The 20,476-nt window shown below is 39.6% G+C and overlaps 1 protein-coding gene and 1 pseudogene across 5 annotated transcripts in view; one reads left to right on the plus strand and one right to left on the minus strand.

Annotated features, from left to right (window-relative positions):
- Positions 1–20,476, plus strand: part of SLC4A10 (solute carrier family 4 member 10) — a 347,705-nt gene that overhangs the window by 250,268 nt on the left and 76,961 nt on the right. The gene's annotated exons all lie outside the window — the stretch shown is intronic.
- On the minus strand, positions 11,486–16,286 carry LOC120854425 (annotated as a pseudogene).

Here is a 20,476-nt window from a genome sequence, read left to right on the forward strand (position 1 = left end):
TTTTATCTTATTTATTTAGAATATCTGCTACTGACATTTAAAAACCATAAAATCTAATCCAAAGCTCTCTTTGAGCCCTCAAGGGTTGGTACAGAGATCTTTATCAAATTTCCTGTATAAATGTGAAGCCTCTGAGAAGTATCTGCAGAAATTTCAAATATTAGAGGTATGGATTCAGGAAAGATCAGTGATGATTTACTTGGTATCTGCGATGTATAAATCTTTCAGGTTAAAACACATACCTTTTTTCCTTGGATTTGATTTCTGGAAGAGGAATGTTATTAACCAGAGAAAGTCCTGACAAGGAGGCATAGGTGACTAATGTTGACTTATAGAGCTGACTCCCTCCCAAAAATATCTCCCTTATGAGCTTGACATTTTTATCCCAAATTTCTTAATACTTTTGTTACCAAGTCCAAGCTTACTCTGCTCACTGTGCGATAGGCCAGTGAATCCGAGAGAGGAGGTGTTGAGGCAAAGAAGAGACTTTAATTGGGGAGCCGGCAGACCGAGAAGATGGCAGGCTAGCACCTCAAAATAACATCTTATTGGGATCTGGATGCCTGGTTCTTTTATAGATTACAGGGAAAGAAGCGATGAGGAACTAAAGTCAAAAGGCAGAATAGAGAGGTGCCAGGGTCCTGCCCCAGTGGATCCAGGGTAATTCAAAGGGGAGACAGAATAGGCGAGGAAAAACTTACTTATTTAGAAATATAAAAGAGAGATTAGGAAAGAATAGTGTAGTGGGAAATTTAGTGGAGAAAAGATGCAGAATAACTTGGTTTATGGGGAAAGCTAATAAAACCTCAGGACAAAAGGTTTGCACCATCTCCGTTAGGCCACCAGCACCCGTTTGAACAGCGGAGGGTGCCCCGTCTTTTTTTTTGCATGTTTTTTACATGGGGATGGTCTTGATCCCTGTCTCCAGTACAATGTCACGAACCTCATTCCATTGTTCATCAAGCACTCTTATCTATCAGATCTAGGCCCTTAAATCTATTTCTCACTTCCACTGTATACTCATAAGGTATTTGATTTAGGTCATACCTGAATGGTCTAGCAGTTTTCCCTACTTTGTTCAGTTTGAGTCTGAATTTGGTAATAAGGAGTTCATGATCTGAGCCGCAGTCAGCTCCTGGTCCTGTCTCTGTTGACTCTATAGAGCTTCTCCATCTTTGGCTGCAAAGAATATAATCAATCTGATTTCAGTGTTGACCATCTGGTGATGTCCATGTGTAGAGTCTTCTCTTGTGTTGTTGGAAGAGGGTGTTTGCTATGACTGGTGCACTAGAAATGCAAAAAAGCAAAATGGCTGTCTGGGAAGGCCTTACAAATAGCTATGAAAAGAAGAGAGGTGAAAAGCAAAGGAGAAAAGGAAAGATATAAGCATCTGAATGCAGAGTTCCAAAGAATAGCAAGAAGAGATAAGAAAGCCTTCTTCAGCGATCAATGCAAAGAAATAGAGGAAAAAAACAGAATGGGAAAGACTAGAGATCTCTTCAAGAAAATTAGAGATACCAAGGGAACATTTCATGCAAAGATGGGCTCGATAAAGGACAGCAATGATATGGACCTAACAGAAGCAGAAGATATTAAGAACAGGTGGCAAGAATACATGGAAGAACTGTACAAAAAAGATCTTCATGACCCAGATAATCATGATGATGTGAGCACTAATCTAGAGCCAGACATCTTGGAATGCGAAGTCAAGTGGGCCTTAGAAAGCATCACTACGAACAAAGCTAGAGGAGGTGATGGAATTCCAGTTGAGCTGTTTCAAATCCTGAAAGATGATGCTGTGAAAGTGCTGCACTCAGTATGCCAGCAAATTTGGAAAACTCAGCAATGGCCACAGGACTGAAAAAGGTCAGTTTTCATTCCAATTCCAAAGAAAGGCAATGCCAAAGAATGCTCAAACTACCGCACAATTGCACTCATCTCACACACTAGGAAAGTAATGCTCAAAATTCTCCAAGCCAGGCTTCAGCAATACGTGAACCGTGAACTCTCTGATGTTGAGGCTGGTTTTAGAAAAGGCAGAAGAACCAGAGATCAAATTGCCAACATCTGCTGGATCAGGGAAAAAGCAAGAGAGTTCCAGAAAAACATCTATTTCTGCTTTATTGATTATGCCAAATCCTTTGACTGTATGGATCACAACAAACTGTGGAAAATTCTGAAAGAGATGGGAATACCAGACCACCTAACCTGCCTCTTGAGAAATCTGTATGCAGGTCAGGAAGCAACAGTTAGAACTGGACATGGAACAACAGACTGGTTCCAAATAGGAAAAGGAGTACGTCAAGGCTGTATATTGTCACCCTGCTTATTTAGCTTATATGCAGAGTACATCATGAGAAACGCTGGACTGGAAGAAACATAGCTGGAATCAAGATTGCTGGGAGAAATATCAATAACCTCAGATATGCAGATGACACCACCCTTATGGCATAAAGTGAAGAGGAGCTAAATAGCCTCTTGATGAAAGTGAAAGAGGAGAGTGAAAAAGTTGGCTTAAAGTTCAACATCCAGAAAACAAAGATCATGGCATCCGGTCCCATCACTTCATGGGAACAGATGGGGAAACAGCAGAAACAATGTCAGACTTTATTTTTGGGGGGCTCCAAAATCACTGCAGATGGTGACTGCAGCCATGAAATTAAAAGACACTTACTCCTTGGAAGAAAAGTTATGACCAACCTAGATAGTATATTCAAAAGCAGAGACATTACTTTGCCGACTAAGGTCCATCTAGTCAAGTCTATGGTTTTTCCTGTGGTCATGTATGGATGTGAGAGTTGGACTGTGAAGAAGGCTGAGCACTGAAGAATTGATGCTTTTGAACTGTGGTGTTGGAGAAGACTCTTTAGCATCCCTTGGACTGCAAGGAGATCCAACCAGTCCATTCTGAAGGAGATCAACCCTGGGATTTCTTTGGAAGGAATGATGCTAAAGCTGAAGCTCCAGTACTTTGGCCACCTCATGCGAAGAGTTGACTCATTGGAAAAGACTCTGATGCTGGGACGGAGTGGGAGCAGGAGGAGAAGGGGACGACCGAGGATGAGATGGCTGGATGGCATCACGGACTCAATGGACGTGAGTCTGAGTGAACTCCGGGAGATGGTGATGGACAGGGAGGCCTGGAGAGCTGCGATTCATGGGGTCGCAAAGAGTTGGACACGACTGAGCGACTGAACTGAACTGAACTGAACTGCCCCATCTTAGGCTCCCTCTCTCGTGGGTCTTAGAAGCCAGGGCAAGTAAGTAGACGTGGTGAGCCTCCCCACTGCAGATGGGAATTCAGCCTGAAAAGGAGAGAGAGGGAGAGGGAGAAAGAGAGAGAAACTCAACACAGGGGGAGCCAGATTTCCAAGAAACCCATCGAGGAGCTGGTCAGAGAAACTGGTCCATCCTTTATTGTTCGAAAAGCTTTTTATACTTTTTGCTTGTACATAGAGATCAATGGATAATACAAAATTATGCAGTGTCAACAGCCCTGACTCTTATCGAGACCAGGCTTTCTCTCTGCATACCTAGTTGTATACATAAGTCTTAGGTGATTTACATCATCTTCCAGCCAGAAGGCCAATTAACATTTTACAGCCCTTTTCTGATAAGGGTAATAGTGTTGTCCTTCTCAAAGTCTGGTGCCACTCTCAGAAAGCAGTGAATAAAGTTACATTCTTACATGGCAAGGATACAACAATTTATAACAAGAAAGTGGAGCACAGTGATTTATAACAAAGAGAAAATTAATTAACTCAAAAAGTCTAGTATTGCTAACATCAAAACTACTATATTCCTATTTCTGTATCCCGATTACATTGATTAATATCCTCCCAGGTGCCTAAAAGATAAACGATATGGAGGCCTGGCGGCAAACATTAACTCAACAATGGAACCCTTCACCAAACTAATTCTTAGCTCTAAAAGGCTCTATATCTTTAAGATGTTTTGAGCTTCGTGCCTCTCATGGTTGGGGGCTGTAAACAATCCATAAGTTGTAAAGTCCAGGAAGACCGGTCAGATAAGTTAGAAAGCCATCAAAGGGGTTTAAGCTGAGACATTCTTTTTATATGCAGGAGACTGTTAAGTGGAGCCCTAAGTTAATTCCTTTCAGAGTCAGAAGAGTGGAAAGCACAGTACAATAAGGCAGGCAGACTTGGGGGTAGATGTTCAGGAAAACCCAGGGGGAACCCCTGAAGCCTGACTCGCCTTGCCCATCAGGCCTCTCTGCATGACCTTGTCCTGGGTGGGATCTCCCGTGCTGGCTCCCGGCAGAGAGGGAGATGCAGTGGGGAAGTAAAGTGAAAGGGTCTTCAGTCTTGCAAAACATCTCCAAAGGGATGGTGTGCCTTCAGCAGAGTGAAAGTGAAAGTAAAAGTCACTCAGTTGTGTCTGACTCTTTGCAATCCCATGGAATTCTCCAGGCCAGAACACTGGAGTGGGTAGCCTTTCCCTTCTCCAGGGGATCTTCCCAACGCAGGATTAAACCCAGGTTTCCTGCACTACAGGCGGATTCTTTACCAGTTGAGCCACAAGGAAAGCCCAGAAAAGGTGTGTTAATCTCTTCTATTCACGGATGTGCAAGGACAAACTATCTCTCCATGAACTGAACAAAGGCACTTTAGTTCACAGTCAAGCAGAGAGACAGGGTCCTCCAGGCAAAGCCTTGGAGTATGATTATAATAATAAAAGCAAGTCAAAGACACAGTTTTCAACAAGAAGTCAGAATTGACTTTCCCCCTGCAACACTTTAGAAAGTCACTGTTGTAATGTAAATGCACTCCCAGGAATAGAGGAACACTTTAAGCCATTGTTCTCACTAACACAGCACACTGAAAAACAAGAGACCCTGGCCCAAAGAGAATGGTGCACACAGCAAGCAAAGTGAATGGAGACGTGATACCAGCCTGGTGGCCAGATTTACGTGAGGCTGTGAGGAAATAGGAATCCGGAAGTTGGACAAGGGAGGTGTAGTGGTGCAGTTGTCATGATATGAAGGCTGGGCTGCATGGTGTTCTGGGGGGAATAACTTAAAGAAGCTGCTGCAGTTCAGTCACTCAGTCATGTCCAACTCTTCTCGACTCTATGGCTACAGCCCACTAGGCTCCTCTGTCCATGGAATTCTCCAGGCAAGAATACAGGAGTCGGTTGCTATACCCTTCTCCAAGGGATCTTCCTGACCCAGGGATCCAACCTGGGTTTCCTACATGCAGGCGGATTCTTTACAGTCTGAGCTTCCAGGGAAGCCTATATATACACATTCCTATGCAGATATTTAAAATAATTATTTTGATCTCTGTAGCAGTTTAAATACTTTCTCTGAGCGCCGAAGAATTGATGCTTTTGAACTGTGGTGTTGGAGAAGACTCTTTAGAGTCCCTTGGACTGCAAGGAGATCCAACCAGTCCATCCTAAAGCAGATCAGTCCTGACTGTTCATTGGAAGGACTAATGTTGAAGCTGAAACTCCAATATGGTGGACAGCTCATGTGAAGTGTTGACTCCTTGGAAAAGACCCTGATGCTGGGAAAGATTGAGGGCAGGAGAAGGGGACGACAGAGGATGAGATGGTTGGATGGCATCACCGACTCAATGGACATGGGTTTGGGTGGACTCTGGAGTTAGTGGTGGACAGGGAGGCCTGGCGTGCTGCTGATGGGGTCACAAAGAGTTAGACACGACTGAGCGACTGAACTGAACTGAACTGGTTCTAAGAAGATGTCTTTAGGGAGCACACTCCAGTTTCAAAACCAGGCACATGTTCACATGGCTGTGAGTTTGAGATCCCTGACCAGAGTTGGACACCATCTGTCAGGAGGACCTTGAAGTATTTTATTGGCAGGTCGAGTGGCTTTCCAAGGTGCTTGCTGCTTCCTCACTCATGCAAACTTAGTTAGCTGGGATTCCCCATTGGGTAGTGAAGGTAGGTAGAATTTTGTTCTTCCTCTCACTGCCTTCGGTATACTTTATTCTCAGAACCATCCCCAGAGATTTAAAAGCATCAGGAATATAAAAAATATCTCTTCTTCACAAGGTTGTAGACCCCAGAACTGACCTTGAAAAGATTTATTTTTACCTTTATTCAAAAAATGAGAATTTAGGCAGAAAAATATAGTAGATACCTGTTGTTAACATTTTGGGGGGCAATATTTGTTACATTAAAAGAGTGTAAGAATAAGGTGGTTGATACATATTTGTTTTCTAATTATAATTTGGAACATAGTTATAAATACTATGGTTTATGGATTAAAATGTACCCTGTTATCTCCTAATCTACTCTGGAATAATAAAATATATATCACTGGGGACAACATCCATAGTTCTAGAATATTCCTAGCCGTTTGGTTCTGTTACAGAATAAAGTTAAACTGGAAATAAGACAATGTTAAGTAAAAAAGCTTCCTTTGCCCACCTCACCTTACATGGGCTCCATTTTGGGGGGTATATACCATAATGATTAAATGATATATTATATTGTGAAATGATCATCATAGTAAATTTAATAATAACATCCATCACCACACATAGTGAATATTTTTTTTGTGAAAGAAATGTTAAGATCTGTCCCCTTCAGTTCAGTTCAGTTCAGTCACTTAGTCGTGTCCGACTCTTTGTGACCCCATGAATTGCAGCACGCCAGGCCTTCCTGTCTATCGCCATCCCCCGGAGTTCACTCAAACTCACGTCCATCGAGTCCGTGATGCCATCCATCCATCTTATCCTCTGTCATCCCCTTCTCTTCCTGCCCTCAATCCCTCCCAGCATCAAAGTCTTTTCCAGTGAGTCAACTCTTCGCATGAGGTGGCCAAAGTACTGGAGCTTCAGCTTTAGCATCATTCCTTCCAAAGAACACCCAGGGCTGATCTCCTTCAGAATGGACTGGTTGGATCTCCTTGCAGTCCAAGGAACTCTCAAGAGTCTTCTCCAACACCACAGTTCAAAAGCATCAATTCTTCAGCGCTCAGCTTTCTTCACAGTCCAACTCTCACATCCATGCATGACCACAGGAAAAACCATAGCCTTGACTAGACGGACCTTAGTTGACAAAGTAATGTCTCTGCTTTTGAATATACTATCTAGGTTGGTCATAACTTTTCTTCCAAGGAGTAAGCGTCTTAATTTCATGGCTGCAGTCACCATCTGCAGTGATTTTGGAGCCCCCCAAAAATAAAGTCTGACACTGTTTCTACTGTTTCCCCACCTATTTCCCATGAAGTGATGGGACCGGATGCCATGATCTTTGTTTTCTGGATGTTGAGCTTTAAGCCAACTTTTTCACTCTCCTCTTTCACTTTCATCAAGAGGCTTTTTAGTTCCTCTTCACTTTCTGCCATAAGGGTGGTGTCATCTGCATATCTGAGGTTATTAATATTTCTCCCTGCAATCTTGATTCCAGCTTGTGTTTCTGCCAGTCCAGCGTTTCTCATGATGTACTTTGCAGAGAAGTTAAATAAGCAGGATGACAATATACAGCCTTGACGTACTCCTTTTCCTATTTGGAACCAGTCTGTCCCCTTAGGAACTTTCAAATATGCAATACAGCATTGTTAACAATATCCCCATGCTGTATATTACATTCCCAGAATTCATATTCTAACTATAAGTTTGTACCTTTTGATCATCTTCACCATTTCACCTTTATTCGTGATCAATATTTGACTAGTTATAGAGTTCTGGGTTGCCAAGGGTTTTCTTTTAACCCATTAATTACCTTATTCCATTGATTTCAAGTTTGCTGCTGCTGCTCCTGCTAAATCGCTTCAGTCGTGGCCGACTCTGTGTGACCCCATGGAAGGTAGCCCACTAGGCTCCCTCGTCCCTGAGATTTCAAGTTTAGGTCAGTTCTATTTTTAATTTTTTGAGGAATCTCTATATTGTTTTCCATAGTGACTATACCAATTTACATTCTTGTCAACAGAACATGAGGATCCCCTTTCTCTTCATTCTTGCTGATGCTTGTTATTTGTTGTGATTTTGAGAAGAATAATTCTGACAGATGTGAGGTGATATCTCACTTGGTTTTCATTTACTTTCCTCTGATGATTGGTGATATTGAGCATCTTTTCATGTGCCTATTGGTCATCACTATATCTTCTTTGGAAAAATGTCTCTTCATACTCTTTGCCCATTTTTCAGTTGGGTTGTTTATTTGATGTTGAGTTGTATGAGTTCTTTGTATATTTTGGATATTAACCCCTTATTGGATGTATCATTTGTAAATATATATTTCCATTCAGTAAGTGGACTTTTCATTTAGCTGACAGTTCCTTTGCTATGCACAATTGTTGTTTTTTGTTTTTTTTTTTAGTTTGATATAGTCCCATTTGTTTATTTGATGACCATTATCTAAGAGGATGCCACCTATGTTTTCTTCTAGGATGTTTATTCTTTAAAGTTTTACATGTCTTTAATCCATTTTGAGTTTACTTTTTTACATAGTGTTAGAAAATAGTCCAGTTTGATTTTTTTGTATGTAGCTGTTTAGTTTTCTCAGCACCAGTACTGAAGAGGCTACCTGTCCTATTGTATATTCTTGCCTTTTTCATCATAGATTAATGCCCATATGAGTTCATTTTTTGGCTCTCTACTTTATTCTGTTGATCTATGTTTCTGTTTTTGATACCATTTTGATTACTGTACCATTGTAGTATAGTTTGAAATAAGGAGGTGTGAACCTTCAATTTTGTTCTTTCTTAAAACTGTTTTAGCTGTTCAGGGTCTTTTTGTTTCCATACAAATTTTAGAATTATTTTTTCTAGTTCTGTGAAAAATGGCATTGGTATTTTGATAGAGATTGCATTAAATCTGTAGATTACCTGAGGTAGTTTAATCATTTTAACAATATTAATTCATCTAGTCCCTGAACTTGGTATGTATGTTCATCTTTTTTTGTATTGAGTTTGGTTTCTTTATTCAGTGTCTTAATAGTTTTTTTCTGAGTGCAGGTCTTTTACCTCCTTAGTTAGATTTATTCCCAGGTATTTTCTTTTCTTTTCTTTTCTTTTTTGATGCAATTGTAAATGGGATTATTTTTTTAAATTTCTCTTTTTGATGGTTCTCATTGTTAGTATACAGAAATGTAACAGATTTCCACATATTAATTTTATATCCTGCAATTTGATCAATTCATTGATTAGTTCTAGTTTGTGTGTGTGGTGTCTGTAGAGTTTTCTATGTATGATACCATGTCATCTGCAAACAGTGACAGTTTAATTACTACCTTTCCAGTTTGGATTCCTTTTATTTCATTTTCTGTCTGGTTTCTGTGGCTAAGACTTCTGATACTACCTTGAATGTAAGTGGCAAGAGTGGGCATTCTTGTCTTATTCCTGATCTTGGAAGAAATGCTTTCAATTTTTTTGCCATTAAGTATGACATTAGCTGTGGGCTTGTCACATGGTCTTTATTTTGTTGGGATGTGTTGCCTATAGGTTCCATTTTTAAAAGAGTACAGACCAGAAGTCCTATGCCCTACTAGAGCCTTTCCATGGTACCAGACTGCTGGTGAGCTTTAGTTTCTTATTTTTAAATGGGGACAAAAGTACCTGTCCTAGCAGTCATAAGAATGACTTATAAATTTAATTCGATTATACCAAAGTACTTTATAACTCATGATATAAACTTATAAAATGATAGCTACTTTGTATTAAGCATCTGCTAAATTCTTAGGAATAGTGCTGGAAGTTTTACTTGTATTATGGTACTTCTTTTAAGGCTCAACATGATCCTGAACAGTTGTTAAAATACATTTGATATATAGTAGTTAATAAAAGCTCAAAGAGGTTGTGTAATTTTCAGAGGTCAAATAGACCTAAAGGGCAGAGTCAAGATTTAGTCCAATATTACTTCCAAATAGAGATGTTACTTTTCTTTGTACTCAGAACTAAGGCAACAGGATTATTTAATATTTTATGGTAGGTGGCATTAAGAAGGCAGCAAAAGTCACTGAATAATCTGCTCCTTCAGCAAAGCTAGCAAAGAAAATACCCAGATAAAGTCGTGCTTATATTTTAGAGCAGATCACCTGAAAACCCCTGGCTTTACACATTTTTAAAATAGCTTTTGTGTATTTGACTGCACAGTAAGAAGGGAAAAGAATAGATGTTTTAGATGCAAAAGGAATATGGCATGCCATCCCTGCCAGATTCAAGCTTATAGTTTTTATTAGTTTTATTTTGCTCATTTTGTCAAATCACAAGTGATGAAACAGGAGAAACATAAGGACTTCATTGCTTTTGGCTAACAGATGGGAAACAACAGAATATTCTTTCCATAAATGCAGAAAAATAATTTTCTTCATAATAGCTAATATGCCTTCTTTGGGCATTAAGATATGTTTCTGTTTATAATCTTAAGACAGCTATATTTTTACTCTTTATTAAAATGAAGCCTCCCAGGAAAAACAGGGTATTTCAGTGAGTCTGAGTGAACTCTAGGAGTTGGTGATGGACAGGGAGGCCTGGCGTGCTGTACTTCATGGGGTTGCAAAGAGTCAGACATGACTGAGCAACTGAACTGAACTGAACTGAACTGAATCTGTATTTTTTTTAATTAATTTTTATTGGTGTATGGTTGATTTACAATGTTGTGTTAATTTCTGCTGTATAGCAAAGTGAATCAGTTATACAAATGCGTATGTCCATTCTTTTCTAGATTCTTTTCCAATGTAGATCATTACAGAGTATTGAGTAGAGTTCCCAGGGCTATACCGTAGTCCTTACTAAGTTATCTATTTTATGTATAGTAGTGGTTATGTCAACCCTAATCTCCTAATTTATCACTCTTCTCTTCCCCTTTGGTAACCGTAAGTTTCTTTTCTATATCTGTGACTCTATTTCTGTTTTGTAAATAAGTTCATTAACATTTTTTTAAGATTCCACATATAAGTGATATCATGATATTTGTCTTTCTCTGTCTGACTTACTTTACTCAGTATAACAATCTCTAGGTCTATCCATGTTGCTGCAGATGGCATCATTTCATTCTTTTTATTGATTGAGTAATATTCCATTGTATGTATGTATTACATCTTGATCCATTCCTCTGTTTATGGGATGCTTCCATGTCTTGGCTATGCTCAGGAGTGGAATTACTGAATCATATTCCATACTCTAATCTTTAAATGTGGTTAGAAATGGTTGGATTGCTTCACTGATTCAATGGACATGAATTTGAGCAAACTCCAGAAGATAGTGGAGGACAGAGGAGCATGGTATGCTACAGTCCATGGAGTTGCGAAGAGTAGGACATGACTTAGTGACTGAACAACAACAGTCTTTAAATTCCATCATTGAAAATGTAGGTGTGCAGTCCAGTTTCTAATCTCTTAGAACATTTTTCACAGTAGGTTTTAATCATTGGAGTGAATAATTCCCTAGGAAAGCAGTACAGCTTCATGCAATATGACTTGGTAGTCAACATCCTCATTTTCCAATAAAAAGGGAAATTTCATGAACAGAAACATTGGACTCCTTGAAATTTCACCTGTGAAGAGAATTTTTCTGAGCAGCTTCTTGAGAAAGTATATCTTAATAGCTTTATCATGAATATGGGGTCTTCATTCCTTATAATATCACTGACAGACACAATCATGTTAGCCACTGTGTTTGCATAGTTATGGAGAGTATCGTGATCTGTTTTACCATTAACCTGTCTGCCAAAAGACAGAAACTGTGTTCTCAACCAACAAACTTTGGTATCATATCTTCAATAAACTTCTACCCTCAAAATCCAGGTTCAACTGACATATCCAAGACCATGTCTATCTGATTAGCCCATGGTACCAAATACTCAACTGTAGTTCCTAGTTTGATGGCAAGTCCAACCTTTATCTCATTGCCCCAAATGTCTTTAATGAAAGCCCCTGGTTCTTGTATATATGGATTGACTCCTATTATAGCCATTGGCTTTACCTACTCTTTCAGCCTAGAAACCATCCTGTGCATGTCAAAGAAAGGATCCTGTCTTCGCTGCTTTTGGAGACTCTACCATAGGGTCGCCAAAAGTAATGTGAACAAAATACCCATCTGTTGTATCCAGGTACAGATAATCAGCCTCAGGGGCCAGCCTTTAGAGATTTTCAGCCCCTGAATTGGCCAGGTTGCTGTTGAAGATGGATGGGCAGTCTCATAGCTAGGCATCATGATCCTGGTTCCCAGGACCCAACTTACATGAGTCTTCCAGTAAGATAAAGGCTTTATCCTGATTTCTTCTTCTTTTAAAATGTGCTAATTAATACTTAATCTTTGAACGACTAGTAAATACTTTAATTTTTAAACAAGGACTAAATTTTCATTTGAAATAATGATTAATTTTCCCCAGTGTAAAGTAAAGGGCATGAGTTATAGCTTTAAAGAATTCATTTTACAAACAGTTAGGTCCTAAATATATTTGCCTATTATTCAAATGAGTCAGAACTAGTAGTTTTCTTGGTTTTTGTTGCTTTAGTGGGGTAAGTTAACAGAAGAGCTGACTAATTTAGTGATTTTTGTAAAATATGCACATAAATAACCTGAAATATCCATGGATGAGCTGTTTGTTAGTATCTTGCTGTTGTTGTTCAAACACTAAGTCATGGCCAACGCTTTGCAACCCTATGAACTACAACACACCAAGCTTCCCTGTCCTCTGATTTAGTAATATAAATGGGATCAAATGGCTAGCTAATAAATGTTTTTGTTCCCAATTTTCTTTCAAATAAAATTCTGTTTTATATATATAAATATATATATGCATGTATATTTATGTTAGATGTATGTTTAATGCATACATTTAATATAATGCTAGTTCTTTCTTACTGTATTCTTCTATAAGATAAGATATTTGGCATATTTCTTTATTTTGCATTTTAGTTTTCTTTTGTCATCAATAAATTTATCAAGTTTTCTGAATCTAAAAGTATTTTCCCAGATTTTTCCCATTAAGTTCCCATGGTATTAGGCCATTTTTTTTTTTTTTTTTTTTTGAGGCAAAGTAATTGTATGCAGGTCAGGAAGCAACAGTTAGAACTAGACATGGAACAACAGACTGGTTCCAAATAGGAAAAGGAGTACATCAAGGCTGTATATTGTCACCCTGCTTATTTAACTTATATGCAGAGTACAACATGAGAAATGCTGGGCTGGAAGAAGCACAAGCTGGAATCAAGATTGCTGGGAGAAATATCAATAACCTCAGATATGCAGATGACACCACCTTTATGGCATAAAGTGAAGAGGAACTAAAAAGCCTCTTGATGAAATTGAAAGAGGAGAGTGAAAAAGTTGGCTTAAAGCTCAACATTCAGAAAACGAAGATCATGGCATCTGGTCCCATCACTTCATGGGAAATAGATGGGGAAACAGTGTCAGACTTTTATTTTGGGGGGCTCCAGAATCACTGCAGATGGTGAGTGCAGCCATGAAATTAAAAGACGCTTACTCCTTGGAAGAAAAGTTATGACCAACCTAGGTAGCATATTGAAAAGCAGAGACATTACTTTGCCAACAAAGGTCCGTTTAGTCAAGGCTATGGTTTTTCCTGTGGTTATGTATGGATGCGAGAGTTGGACTGTGAAGAAAGCTGAGCACCGATGAATTGATGCTTTTGAACTGTGGTTCTGGAGAAGACTCTTGAGAGTCCCTTGGACTGCAAGGAGATCCAACCAGTCCATTCTAAAGGAGATCAGCCCTGGGTGTTCTTTGGAAGGAATGATGCTAAAGTTGCAACTCCAGTACTTTGACCACCTCATGCGAAGAGTTGACTCATTGGAAAAGACTCTGATGCTGGGAGGGATTGGGGGCAGGAGGAGAAGGGGACGACCGAGGATGAGATGGCTGGATGGCATCACCAACTCGATGGATGTGAGTTTGAGTGAACTCCGGGGGATGGTGATGGACAGGGAGGCCTGGCGTGCTGCGATTCATGGGATCACAAAGAGTTGGACATGACTGAGCGACTGAACTGAACTGAACAAAGATTCATTTGGAGGAATTTCCAATCATAGAAGTACACTACCCCTTACTAGTGAACTGCCTTAAAGACAGATGTTGGCAAGTTCATATGTGTATGAGCAGGACAGGAGCAAGACATTTGTATACCTGCAAGTCTTGCTTTTTCACCTAATCTAATCCTAGCACAACTATAAAGTTGGAACAAGAGATTTAAGACAAGACATTTGTGGACACCATGGATAAGTTTTGGAAGCTACCACAAGTGTAATCTCTAAGCCTCCATTTAGAGGAGGATTCACGATCAGTGTGGATAATTTTTTTTTCTTTTGCCTTTTTTTTTTTTTTTTTTTTAGGGTTTCCCTGATGGCTCAGCAGGTAAAGAATCTGCCTGAAATCCAAGAGATATAAGAGACATGGGTTTGATCCCTGAGTTGGGAAGATCCCCTGGAGAAGGAAATGGCAACCCACTCCAGTATTCTCGCCTGAAAAATTCCATGGACAGAGGAGCCTGGTGGGCTACATTCCAATGGGACAAAGAGTCAAACACAACTAAATACACATTTTTTAAAAAAATACATGTAGTCATATTACTTCACACTATAGACATGCTACTTGGAGCTTTTGTTCCCAGGCCAGTGTCTGGGTATCTTCATTAAGAGTGGAAAGGTTTTTCGTATTAGAATTTGTCGTTGGACCTCAACCTGGGACACAGAAATCATGTCTTTGGTAACATGGGTTAGGCATCTGTAGTAGCTCACCTGATCTGACTCCTAATCTTTCCTTGGTGAATGCCAGATGAAGGACCTTTCCTACCACAATTCCCTGCTATGTCCACTGACTCTTCTTGCAAGACCTCTCAGTGACCTGAGTACTTTTCTTTAATGTCATTCCTTGAGAGCTTGAGCTGCAATTAATCTATGTATGCCTAGATCTGATCTTTTCAACTAATGATTTTAAGTACTGTAAATGAGGGCTGCATAACCAACATACATTACAAAAACCACAGTAACAATAGGATAAAAAAATCTTTCACAAAATCCTTCAAAGGCTTCGTACAGTTCTCATTTTAGCATTCAGGTGCTTACTAGGACCTTCAATGCTTAATTCATACAGTCTGGGCCTTGCTTATGCCACAATCCCACCCCTCATCTCTTCCTGACTACCCTTCTGTTTCATGCTAACCTTCCTGTGCATGTCTGCTCCCAACTCAGGCTTTCTACCTGCTTTTTGCTGTCTCTAGTCCACCACCCCCAACCCCCCACCCCCACCACTGTGTCCACACCATTTCTTACTAAATTTTGTTAATCTTTTAGATCTCAACTTAAACCTTATTTTCTTAAAGTTTTCTTTGAGTATCCAGACTCAAAGTGTGGCTCTCCTTTTATTTACCTTTTTAGCAACCTAGACCTCTTCATAGTACATTTCACAAATGTCTTTATATAATTATAATTGACTATGTTGTATTTCTCTTCTACATTAAAAAAAAAAAACACTAGGATCATGTCTCTTATTTAATACTACACTTAGCATGGTGTCTTAGCATGGGCTTCCCTGTGGCTCACCTGGTAAAGAATCCACCTGCAATGCAGGAGACCTCGGTTCAATCCCTGAATCGGGAAGATCCCTGGAGAAGGGACCAGCTACCCACTCCAGTATTCTGGCCTAGAGAATTCCCTGGACTACATATAGCTCATGGGGCCACAAAGAGTCGGACACGACTGAGCAACTTTCACTTAGCATGGTGTCTTGCATGATACTCATTGCCTTTTATTGAATTAATTAAGCACTGTGAATAATGCCTCATGATTGCACTTTCTATGAATCCTTTTTTCTGTTATCACATATATGGAACAAAACATACTGTAACCTTGGTTCCCCTGAAAGCATAGCCTAAGTCAGAGCCTTCCTTGAAGGTTAATTGATCTTAAGGAGCAGGGGTGAAGAACATTAAGAGTGTGATTGCTATGGACTGAATTATGTCCCTTCAGAATTCATATTTTGAAGCCCTAACTCCCAGGGACTGTGTTCAGAGACAATGTCTGGGAAAGTAATCAAGATTAAATAAGGTAATAAGTGAAAGTGAAGTCGCTCAGTTGTGTCCGACTCTTTGCGACCCCATGGACTGTAGCCTATCAGGTTCCTCAGTCCATGGGATTTTCCAGGCAAGAGTGCTGGAGTGGATTGCCATTTCCTTCTCCAGGGGATCTTCCCGACCCAGGAATCAAACCCGGGTATCCCACAATGCGGGCAGACACTTTACTGTCTGAGCCACCAGGGAAGCATGGGGCCCAAATCTGATCAGTTGTGTGCTTGTAAGGTGGGGGGAAGTGCTCTTACCTCTCTCTGCCATGTAAGGACACAAGGAGAAAATGGTCTTCTGCAAGCCAGAAGAGTGTCTTCAGAAGAACTCAACCATGCTGGCACCCTGGTCTTGGACTTGCAGCCTCCAGGTCTGTGAGGAAATATATTTATATTGTTTAAACCACTCAGTGTATGGCATTTTGTTATGGCAGCCTGAGTAGGCTAATACAGTGACATTGGGAAAGAGATAAAGCCGGTAAGAAATTGTGTTACTGCATTGGTTAAAAGTATAGGTGAGTAATGCTTGATTTCAAGAGTTATGAAATTCAGCAATTGTTTTCCCTGGGGATGAAAAGGGGAAGCATATATCTATCAGCCTTTGTAGCCCATTGGTTAAAGATGGCAGAAGTATAGGAGTAGGAAGTAAGATATGTGATGCAACCTGAGGAAACGCATCAAAGCATTGCACTTGAAAGTGAGCTGTTGAAATCCATAAAGAATTGATCACTGCAGCAGAGGCTAGAAGAAGAGGTGTAGCTGATAGGATTTGAAGTGGTATACAAATTATCTGATACATAGACCACCACAAAAGTGTCCTGTATTCGATATCCACCAGTAATTTATGTTTTTAGTATTTCTACAATGCTTATTCTACATGGAAAAATAAGTGAGGCAGTTTTTATAAACTAAAATTGATAAAAAGTTTGATTGCAAGTAAATGTTAACTCTGACATTAATGTAGTGATTCTTACAAATAAAATCTTGAAACATAATTTTTCAAGGTGTCAAAAGAAATGTTAATGACAATTTAAGCATTGTTTATCTCAGAATCTAAACAAATGGATATGTTACTGACCAGAAAGCAAATTTAACATGTTTCTTTATCACAGAAGCAATAAGCTTTGAATGACAGTGAAAATGGCATTGAGAAATAACCTGTTTTAAAAGCTACCAAGGACAGATACTGCTAAAGATAATAATTTTTCAACATTAGTTGATGTTAAAATAATTATAAGTTGAAAACAATCCAAATAGCTTGAGAAAATAATTCTGATCAATCTGAGTATGATTTAAGAGAAATACTGGAATGGTTCCTCCATGATTGCAAAACTTTTGAATATTTTAAAGAGAGAAAAAAAGATAAAACTAAATACAAGAGGGACCTCAAGATAATTTGTACACATTGAAATAAGAAAGTAAATATAGAGCTTCCACAAGGGGAAATAATTATTTTTTCAGATACATTTTATTGTTATCAAAATAATCCATATATACCCTGAAAAATGCAAATAGTAAAGAAAGATTATAATCAAAGCACCAGCTCACTGAAAGACAACACTTTTAACCTAGATCTGTGTTTATTTTTGGTGTTACCTAAATTTCTCTAGGAGAAGGCAATGGCACCTCACTCCAGTACTCTTGCCTGGAAAATCCCATGGATGGAGGAGCCTGGTGGGCTACAGTCCATGGGGTCGCTACGAGTCGGACACGACTGAGCGACTTCACTTTCACTTTTCACTTTGATGCATTGGAGAAGGAAATGGCAACCCACTCCAGTGTTCTTGCCTGGAGAATCCCAGGGACAGGGGAGCCTGGTGGGCTGCCATCTATGGGGTCGCACAGAGTCGAACACGACTGAAGCGGCTTAGCAGCAGCAGTAGCAAATTTCTCTAAATAATATGCTTATATCACTATTTCTTTGTTTACCAATATTAAATGTGACTAACTTACTTTTGCTGTTATGCATATGGATTTAATTCCCTTTCTACTCCCACTTCCAGCCTGTTGCTCTGCCTCTCTTTCCAAAATAATTCTATCATATCTTAAGTTCCATCATTCCTGTAACCTTGGTAACTATAAATAAACAAGTAACCACAAGTAACATAGACTTCTGTTTCTGTCTCCACAGGTTGTAGATAATTCTCTTTACTTTCTACTTTGTATTGACTTAAACAGACTGCAAGTTATTTCTCTAGCAAAAATGGGTTTATTCAGGATCAGCAAAGAATTTCAGTTTAGGATCTGAAACCATGGCAAGCCATGTACAGGACCCATGAAAAAATTAAAAGAATGGAAAGGCAATTGGGAAAGCCATAGTAACCCAAATAGTCCATGGCTTTCATTGGCCAAGTTCTGAAGTCTCTCATTGGATGAATTCTTGCCCAGGAAAAAAAAAAAAAAAAAACCTTTTCTTCTCCCTGTTGGGTTCTGCTGTTGAGATAAGAGACATGAGAGCTTCACTTTCTGGTCTCCTGACCCTATTTTGTTGAGGTTTCTGTTTATTGTTTTTTTACATTTTCTCCTTTTGATCAACATCTTCTTCTGAAAATACTGCTTGGTCAAGAGTCAGGTTTTCTGCACTGTTTGATATAAATCACAGCAAGATCCTCTATGACTCACCATCAAGAGTAATGGAAATAAAAGCAAAAGTAAACAAGTGGGATCTAATTAAACTTAATTAACAGAAAATAATTGATAGAAAATTAAAGATTTACTGAGCATGGCCCCACCCATCAGAACAAGACCCAGTCTCCCCCAGGTTAGTCTCTCCCATCAGGAAGCTTCCATAAGCCTCTGATCCTTCTTCATTAGAGGGAAGACAGACTGAAAACCACAATCACAGAAAATTAACCGTTCTGATCACATGGACCACAGCCTTGTCTAACTCAACGAAACTATGAGCCATGCCGTGTAGGGCCACCCAAGACGGATGGGTCATGGTGGAGAGTTCTGACAAAATGTGGTCCAATGGAGAAGGGAATGGCAAACCACTTCAGTATTCTTGCCCTGAGAACCCCGTGAACAGTATGAAAAGGCAAAAAGATAAGACATTGAAAGGTGAACTCCTCAGGTGCCCAATGTGCTACTGGAGATCAGTGGAGAAATAACTCCAGAAAGAATGAAGAGACGGAGCCAAAGCAAAAACAACCCCAGTTTTGGATGTGACTGGTGATAGACGCAAACACCGATGGTATAAAGAACAATATTGCTTAAAATAAATAAATTTATATTAAAAAAAAGAACAATATTGCATAGGAGGCTGGAATGTTAGGTCCATGAATCAACACAAATTGGAAGTGGTCAAACAGGAGATGGCAAGAGTGAACATCGATATTTTAGGAATCAGCAAATGAAAATGGACTGCAATGGATGAATTTAACTCAGATGACCATTGTATCTACTACTGTGGGCAAGAATCCCTTAGAAGAAATGGAGTAACCATCATAGTCAACAAAAGAGTCTGAAATGCAGTACTTGGATGCAAACTCAAAAACAACAGAATGATCTCTGTTTGTTTCCAAGGCAAACCATTCAATATCACGATAATCCAAGTCTGTGCCCTGACAGTGATGCTGAAGAAGCTGAAGTTGAATGGTTCTATGAAGACCTACAAGACCTTCTAGAACTAACACCCAAAAAAGATGTCCTTTTCATTAGAGGGGACTGGAATGCAAAAGCAGGAAGTCAGGAAATACCTGGAGTAACAAGCAAATTTGGCCTTGGAGTACAAAATGAAGCAGGGAAAAAGCTAATAGAGTTTTGCCAAGAGAACGCACTGGTCATACCAAACACCCTCTTCCAACAGCACAAGAAAAGACTCTATACATGGACATCACCAGATGGTCAATACCAAAGTCAGATTGATTATATTCCTTGCAGCCAAACATGGAGAAGCTCTATACAGTCAGCAAAATCAAGATCAGGAGCTGACTGTGGCTCAGATCATGAACTCCTTATTGTGAAGTTCATACTTAAATTGAAGAAAGTAGGGAAAACAACTAGACCATTCAATAATCCAAGTCACTCAGTCATGTCCGACTCTTTGCAACCCCATGGACTGTATAGCCCACCAATTTTCCAGGCAAGAGTACTGGAGTGGGTTGCCATTTTCTTCTCCAGGGGATCTTCCCAACCCAGGGATCGAACCCAGGTCTCCCACACTTCAGGCAGACGCTTTACCATCTGAGCCACCAGGGAAGCCCATTCAGGTATGACCTAAATCAAATCCCTTATGATTATATAGGGGAAGTAACAAATAGATTCGAGGGATTAGATTTGATAGACAGAGTGCCTGAAGAATTATGGATGGAGGTTCATGACATTATACAGGCGACAGGGATCAAGACCATCCCCAAGAAAAAGAAATGCAAAAAAGCAAAATGGCTGTCTGAGGAGGCCTTACAAATAGCTGTGAAAAGAAGAGAAGTGAAAAGCAAAGGAGAAAAGGAAAGATATACC

Source organism: Oryx dammah, unplaced genomic scaffold (assembly GCF_014754425.2).
Source record: "Oryx dammah isolate SB20612 unplaced genomic scaffold, SCBI_Odam_1.1 HiC_scaffold_27, whole genome shotgun sequence".
NCBI classification, from domain to species: domain Eukaryota; kingdom Metazoa; phylum Chordata; class Mammalia; order Artiodactyla; family Bovidae; genus Oryx; species Oryx dammah.